This window comes from Elephantulus edwardii, unplaced genomic scaffold (genome assembly GCF_000299155.1).
Source record: "Elephantulus edwardii isolate Elephantulus edwardi_28Jun2011 unplaced genomic scaffold, EleEdw1.0 scaffold00071, whole genome shotgun sequence".
NCBI classification, from domain to species: Eukaryota; Metazoa; Chordata; class Mammalia; order Macroscelidea; family Macroscelididae; genus Elephantulus; species Elephantulus edwardii.
The window spans coordinates 6,347,611-6,356,064 of record NW_006399821.1 but is presented as its reverse complement, the minus strand read 5'-3'; the positions used below and the strand labels follow the sequence as shown (position 1 = coordinate 6,356,064).

General features: G+C 39.0%; 1 pseudogene; it reads left to right on the top strand.

Annotated features, from left to right (window-relative positions):
* Positions 1-6,533: 6,533 nt before the first annotated feature.
* Positions 6,534-6,924, top strand: LOC102843131 (annotated as a pseudogene).
* The last annotated feature ends 1,530 nt before the right edge of the window (positions 6,925-8,454 follow it).

Sequence of the window (8,454 nt, the reverse complement as noted above, 5' to 3'; positions counted from 1 at the left end):
CTCTTCACCATCCATCCTGATGCTGCCAATTGGTCCAGTGGTGAGAATCTTTGTCTTCTTGACATTGAGCCTCAATCCATATTGTAGGCTACACTCTGGCTGCCCTTAAAAGACATATTTCTTTATAATCCAGGTAGTGTATAACCAAGGTTCTTCACACCCACTTTCATTTAATGGCACCAGGTTGTTCTGAAGTCATCTCTACTTTTTCTTCAATTTCAAATGCATGCAAATGAAGCAACTGGGAATACAATGGCTTTGGGTCAGTCCCACATTAGTCCTCAACATGAAATCTTTACCTCCCCCCTTCTTTCTCTCTTTTTTAATTGTACTAATTTATTTACAAAATCTTTGCTTTTTAACACTTTAAAGAAATTCTTTGCCCAATGAAGCATGTAATTTGATTTTTTAACCGCTTGTTGTTGTTGTTATGTGCCATCGGGTCGTTTGCGCCTCATAGCGACCCTATGCACAACAGCCCTAAACCCGTTTCTATCCTGCGCCAACTGCAATGCCTCTGACACACCCATCCCAATTACCCCAGTCACCGAATCAATCCATCTCATAGAGGGTCTTCCCCTCCTGCGCTGACCCTCCACCCTCCCAAGCATGATGTCCCTCTCCAAGGACCCGTCCCTCCTGGCAACATGTCCAAAGTATGTCAGACGAAGCCCCAGAATCCTTGCCTCCAAGGAGTAGCTTGTTTAATCCTCTCCAAGATGAATCTGTTTGATTTCCTGGCAGTCCATGGTACATTCAGTACTCTTCTCCAGCACCACAGCTCAAAAGCATCCACTCTCCTTCTGTCCTCCCTAGTCATTGTCCAACTCTCTGATGCATAACAAGCGATTGCAAAGACCATGGCCTGTATCAGGCGCACCTTAGTCTCCAGAGAGACACCGTTGCTCCTGAGTACTTTAGAGAGGTCCCTAACAGCAGACTTTGCCGTCGCGATACGCTTTTTGATATCCTGACTGTTGGTGCCGAGTGTTGGCTGTGGAGCCAAGCAAACTGAAGCTGTGAACAATCTCAATCTCTTCGCCATCCATCCTGATGCTGCCAATTGGTCCAGTGGTGAGAATCTTTGTCTTCTTGACATTGAGCCTCAGTCCATACTGAAGGCTGCAGTGTCCTTGACCCTTCGCAGCAAGTGCATGAGGTCCTCCTCAGTTTCAGCAAGCAGGGTTGTGTCATCTGCATAACGCAGATTGTTAATAGATCTTCCACCAATCCTGATGCCACAATTCTCCTCATAGAGCCCAGCCTCTCGGATAACCTGCTCTGCATACATGTTGAAAAGGTATGGAGACAGGACACTTATCTTTGTAGCTAATAAGAGGCAATCTGGAATGTTGTTGTTGTTTTTGTTATGTGTCATCGAGTCTTTTGTGACTCATAGTGACCCTATGTACAAGAGCCCTAAACTCCGTTCTATCCTGGGCCAACCTCTTGTCTCAAACATATTCATTCCCACCACTCCACTCAAAGAATTGATCCATCTCATCAAGGGTCTTCCTCTACTGTGCCGTCCCTCCACTCTCCCAAACATGATGTCCCTCTCCAAGGACCAGTCCCTCCTTGCAACCGGTACATCTATGATAATTTATTGTGTATTTAATAAAATATTTGATAACCTCAATCTTTTCTTTCCCCTTTACCATGATGTTGCTTTATTGGTCTACTTAAAAGGATTTTTATTTCCTTTATTTTCAGACACTATCTATACTGGGGATTACGGCCTTTGATCTTCATGAGTAAGTGTGTCAAGTCTTTGCATTCGGCAAGCCAGAATAAATTTTCCTCCAATCCTGATGCCACATTCTTCATATGGTCCAGTTTCTCAGATTATTTGCTTAGCATAGAGATTAAAAAATACAGTGAAAGTTTGAAATACAAATTTACACTTCCCTGATTCTAAACCATATCTTGTTGTTGTTATGTTCTGTTCTGTCGCCTGTCACTCATAGCGACCCTGTGTACAACAGCCCTAAACCCTGTTCCATCCTGTGCCAATCTCACTGTTTCTGACACAACTACCTTCATTACCCCAGTCACTGAATCCATACACCTTATAGAAGATCTTCCTCTTCTGTGCTGTCCCTCCACCCTCCCAAGCATGACGTCCCTCTCCAAGGACTGGTCTCTACTTGTGACATGTCCAAAGTAGGTCTGATGAAGCTTCAGAATCCTTGCCTCCAAGAGCAGCCTGGTTTAACCCTCTGTAGGATGAACCTGTTCGTTTTCTTAGTAGTCCATGGTATATTCTATACACTTTTCCAATACCACAGCTCAAAGGCATAATTTCATCTATCATCCTTAGTCATTGTCCAGCTCTCTGACGTATAGCAAGTGACTGCAAAGACCATGGCCAGTATCAGAGGCACCTTTGTCTCCAGAAGGACATCATTGCTCTTCAGTACTTTGGAGATGTCTCTAACCGCAGACTTTCCCATTGCAGTAAGTCTTTTAATTTCCTGGCTGCTGGTGCTTAGATTGTTGACTGTGGAGCCAAACAAACTAAAGCTGATTGTAGAGCCCAGCAAACTGAAGCTATTAACAATCTTAACCTCTTCACCATCATGAACCATATGATAGCCCTTTATTCTTTTCAAACTGTCTCTTGATCTATCATAAAAAAAAGTTTTGGAATTCTCACTCTTTGCAATATTATATGCAATTTATTATTATCCAGTAAAATACTTCTACACAATAACGGAACACAGATAAAAATATCTTTCTGATATTCTGTTTTCAGCCAAGATTCATCTGACATCAGCAATGACCTGCACCACAAAAATGCTAAAAGAAGTTCTTTAGGATAAAAAAGCAAAGGCATCAGATAGAAAGGAATAAAAATCATCAAACTCAACTCATTGCCATTGAGTCAAAGCTGACTCAAAGCTGACGCTTCAGTGGGTTCTTAGAGGTCTCCCTCAATGCACTACTGCAACCCCCTTTGAAATAGCTTCAAAGAGATTTTACTTGTGCAACATTATTGACACTGATAATTTCAGAATTATATTAGATCTTCTTTCTTTGGAATCTTTAGATAGACACAAATAGCTATCTCTTCCAGTCAGCTGGACAAGTATCTATCTTCCACATTTTTTTGTCATAAATGTGTGAATGCTTCTAGTATTTCATTTATTGGTTAAATCACCCCAATTGATGCTTCATCAATTTCTGAAGCCTTGTTTTGCATCTACAGTGCACTTGAACTTCTTCCTTCAATAATGCATATTCTTGATCATAGACTACCTCTTGAAATGGTCGAATGTCAACCAATTCCTTTTTTGTACAGTCACTGTGTATATATATTCCCTCCATTTTCTTGTGATGCGTCCTGCAGTAGTCAATATTTTGTCCATAGAACCCTTTACTGTTGCAACTCAGCACCTTGAGAAATTTCAAACCTGTTCTACCCTTTTGATTTTCTAATCATACACTGCACATTTCATTATAATAATTTATTTTGTCTTCTCATGCCTTTTGAAATCTTCTCTTTAGCTTTCTTATTTCATCATTCTGTCCATTCATATTAGCTACTCTGAAAAGCAAGTTTTTATTACTCTTAGTTTGGTCCTTTCATTCTTTTCTGCCTGTTGAATGACTTTTTGTTCTCTTCATGTATGATATTCCTTTTTTAAAATTTAAATTTTATTTTAATTGTGATTTTAATTAACGTTTACAGAGAAGTCAGATTTTCATTCATTTGTTGTTTCACATTTTACCCCCTCTTCCTCCCTTCCCTTCCCTTCCCCTCCCCCAGTTCACTTTTTAAAAAAATATTTATTCATTGTTGCACAATTACCTACTTCCACCACCCACAAGTCTTCTTTGCAATGATGTACCTCTTATTCTAGGCTGTTGTCATACATACACTGTCTAATCATATATTCTTTTTAAACAATTCTTTCCTTCTTCTGTTCCAATGCAGTAGTCATTATCTCTCTCCTCTTTTCCTATTCTCTTCCCAAACCCCCATGTCAGACCTGATTTGTAACTGTGGTTCTATGCCATATTTTTCCTTTTTGTGACTGAGATATTTCACTCAGCATGATGTGCTTCAGGTGTCCCCGCCATGTTATGTAATGTTTTACAAGTTCATTTTTAAAATGCTGCATAGTATTTCATTGTATGACTATACTGTAGTTTTTCTATCCATTCATTTGTTGATGGGCACTTGGGTTGCTTCCATCTCTTTGCTATTGTAAATAACACTGCAGTAAACATGGATGTGCATAAATCTGTTTGGACAATGGTTATCAGGGCTTTTTAGGGTATATTCTCAGTAATGGCATTCCTGGGTCAAATGGTATTTCTATTTGCAACTTTTTGGGAAAGCGTCAAACTTCCTTCCATAGAGGTTGCATCATTTTACACTCCCACCAGCAGTGAATAAGGGTTATAATCTCTTCACAATCTCACCAGCATTTATCATTGGCTTCTCTGTTGAATTTTGCTTTTGTTATTGGGGTGATATGTTATCTCATAATTGTTTTTATTTGCATGTCTCTGATAGCCAGGGATTTTGAATATTTCTTGATGTGTTCGCTTGCCATCTAAATGTCTTATTTGGCCAAGTATCTATTCATATCCGATGCCCATTTTGTGATTGGGTTGTTTACTTTTTTCTTGTTGAGGTGCATCTTTGATATACTTGATGTCATCCCACAAGTCGTCTGGTCTTAGGTCATTAATATTCATTACACCAAATCTATTGTTTAGGTGGTCTCTAAATTCAGGTAGGATAAGCTCAAGCTTGTTTTTCTTCAGCTTTAGTTTTTATTTGCATATGAGAAATTTGATGACTGGGCCACAGCTGTCCTTAGACTTGTTCTGACTCATGATGTTGAACTTCTCCATTATCTCTTCATATATTGTTGTTTGCCACCAAATCAGAACCAATCCATAGCTGATCCTCCAGTAGGTTTTCCAAAGACAGTAAGTTGCATGGGAGGAGATTGCCCACCTGATCCTTCAGATAAATGAGAATTAGTGGCTAGAACTGGAACTGGGGTTTTTTCTTAATTATATCATGTGATGGTCCTGGATTTAAAGGGGAGAAATTGTGGAAAAGACCAAGGATCCAAATTGGTAGATTTCCTGATCTTGCACCACTTTCTGCCCTCTGGCCAGTGGCTCTGTTAGCTCAGAATGGGGTAGTCTGGGCAGGGCAGACATTTGGAGTTGGGACACCAAGGACAAGGACAGCTTAGAGGTGTCCAGAAGCCCTAGAGACACATAGGCCTGAATCAGATAAATTGGTGTATATATCTACTTTTTTTTACTCTGCAACAACTTCTTTAAACTAGAAAAGTTAAGGAGTGAGCTGTGCTGTTATCTTAAAAGTTGGCTTTTTTTAGCCATTCCTTTAGCCCCCTCTGGTCTCCAGCTACCTTAACTGTAGACACATGGTCTTGTAAATCATCAATAGCTGTGGGACTAGGATAAGAAAGATAGTGCTTTCCACATTAGGCAGCAAGACTTGAGAAAGACTAGAACAAGATCCTGGTGAAAAGCCAGATCAGAGTGAAACCCTGGTGAGACCTTGGCAAGACCTTGGTGATGGTGATGGACAGACTATGTCGTTGCTCTGGAGAAACTGTGGCATTGTTGTGGAGAAACTGTGGCAAGGTGTGACCTTAAGCTTCTTGCATTTGTGCAGGCCACAGTTAAGGGTTTTGCTATTCTTGCTGGATCCTTTAAGGGGAAATTGCCTTATAATTGCACTGAGATAAGCCTTGCTGGATGATTGAGGAAACCAGAGGCTTCTTTAATTTATGTTGCTGAACTGAACTTTTACTAATTAAAAATTGTGTTTTACTGTTAATCTGAGTTGGGACTGCTGGACTAAACTTGGACTTGTGAGATATTCTTTGTCTCTCTCACTCTTCAACCTATTTCCCTAATAAACCTTACTCTTGGTACCACAACTGTGAGTAAAGTCTGTGAGTCAACAATGAATATGAACCCAGTGATTGGTAGAAATAGGCACAGGAGCATGGGGGATGGTGTGTCTGGCATAGCAGCTGTGTGCTGCTATGGATATTACTGGTGGGGAAAGTTTTCCTTTATGAAATGGGCAGAAGTCAGACAACACCACCTTCATGTTGCAATGGCTCCTTTTGCAAACATCATACTGGAAAAGAGCCAGAGAAATAGGAAAGGCCTTTTTCCTTCAGGTAGAACTGAGAAAGCTACCACGGTCATTTGGAGAGGTGAAACTGGGTCCTTTTCTTAATTATATCATGTGATGGTCCTGGATTTAAAGGGGAGAAATTGTGGAAAAGACCAAGGATCCAAATTGGTAGATTTCCTGATCTTGCACCACTTTCTGCCCTCTGGCCGGTGGCTCTGTTAGCTCAGAATGGGGTAGTCTGGGCAGGGCAGACATTTGGAGTTGGGACACCAAGGACAAGGACAGCTTAGAGGTGTCCAGAAGTCCTAGGGACACATAGGCCTGAGTCAGATAAATTGGTGTATATCTTTTTGTGACTCTGCAATAGCTTCTTTAAACTGTTAAAGTGAAAATGTCTTTGGACTAGAGAGTACTACTCATCTGGCATTTCACATTACTTTTCTTGATCATGTTGATGTTGAAACTGGATTAGAAAGCACCTTGGAAAGGGTTCCTCATATTTATTCCAGTCTGGATATTTGATACTATCCTTCTTGGCATGCTAATTGTGAAAATGGCTGGGTGGTGTAAGTCTGGTTTTGACCTTCAACATGAATCACATTTTTTTTTAAAGGCCTGGTACCTCATTGCAATGTTATTCAAATTAGCCTTCTGCCTTGCACTCTGTTAAACTAGAACAGTTCGCTACCATGAATCTGTCTTATTTCTTCATTCTTTTATCGACCTTATTGGCTGGGGCTTTTACAGAACTTGGATATAACATATCTTTTGTGAAAGACTGACTTCAAAATACATCATTTCATATTTCTTGTCATTCAACTACAAATGTTCTGAATCTTTACAAGCTTCAAGACTACCAAAGGATTAAGGTGGGAAATTACCAAATGTAGTTTTATACTGCTTCCATAAAATAGGCATGACTAATAAAGAATCAATTTTTTTATTAACCAGAAATTATTATACTTAATTATTCCATATTTGAGTATTTTCTCTTAATATCTAGTGTAAATAAATTTTGTTCTAAACTTTTTTTTAAAAAGAAAGACCTTTCATGAGATGAATTGATACATGACTATAACGATGGGCAAGTATATCCGAGATTGTCAGGAAGGTTCAGGGTGGGGCCAGGTTCCAATCTGTTAGTCATAAGTTTACTATGAGTAGTAGTTGCCTCAATAGCATTTAATAGCTACAACAATATAAAACTGAACCTCCCCAAATGGAATACATATGAATCACATTTACTCTAACTGTGAAAAGGAAGGATGGAGAGGTTCAGTATCAGCAGTCAGAGCAAGGCCAGTTGAGGAAAAGACCACATATTTCTCATATACAAGTTCATATCGAAGCTGAAGAAAATTAAAACAATTTCACAAGAGTCAAAATATATAATTGAGTATATCCCATTTGCATTTTGAGAGCATCTTATTTTGGTAGATTTGATGCATTAAAAATTAGTGATCAAAGACCTTATACAAGGAGAAAACAAAGTATTTTTTTTTAAGATGTAAAGAAAATACCAAAATGAATGTGACAACAGACTGAGACTTGCTCTATGACATGCTGTTGGTAGGTACTGTTGAGCTGGCTCCATATCGTTGTGCTGCTATATACAACAGAACAAAATTCTTCTCAATTTTGTGTCCTTTTAACAGTCTATTGTGCCCATTGTGGCAGTCACTGTGTCAATCTATCTCACTGAGGCATTTCTATTGCACGTCTCAACTTTTCTAAGCATCATGTCTTTCTCCAAGGACCACATGAGCAAAGTATGTGAGTTTAAGTTTTACCATCTTAGTTCCTAAGAAGCACTCTGGCTGCACTTTTCCTAAGACAGGTTTATATAAAATATTATTTGGCAGCATATTAATCTGAAGGCATTAATATTTTTTCAGTCTTCTTAACTTTTATACAAATAGCAGGTTTTCAAAAATAACATGGCTTTAGATCAGGGGTACCTTAAATCTTTAAACTGACATTACTCTGACATTTTAAAAGATGTCTTTCATAGAAGATTTGCTTAATGCAATGCCTTTTAATTTCTTTTTTCTAATTTTTTATTTATTATTTATTGTTACGCATTCTCTTCTGCCCTCCACGCCCTTAGCCTACCCTGTAATGCAGCCCTTTTTCCAGATTATTGTCATATATATAATGTGTAATCATATATTCTTTTCAGACATTTCTTCCCCTCATCTATTATAATGCAGTATTTGTTATCTATTCACTTTCCCCTCATTCCCCCCCCCAACTCCCCTCTATATGTCCTATTTTATAACAGGAATATTAAGCAGTATTTGTCCTTTTGTGAC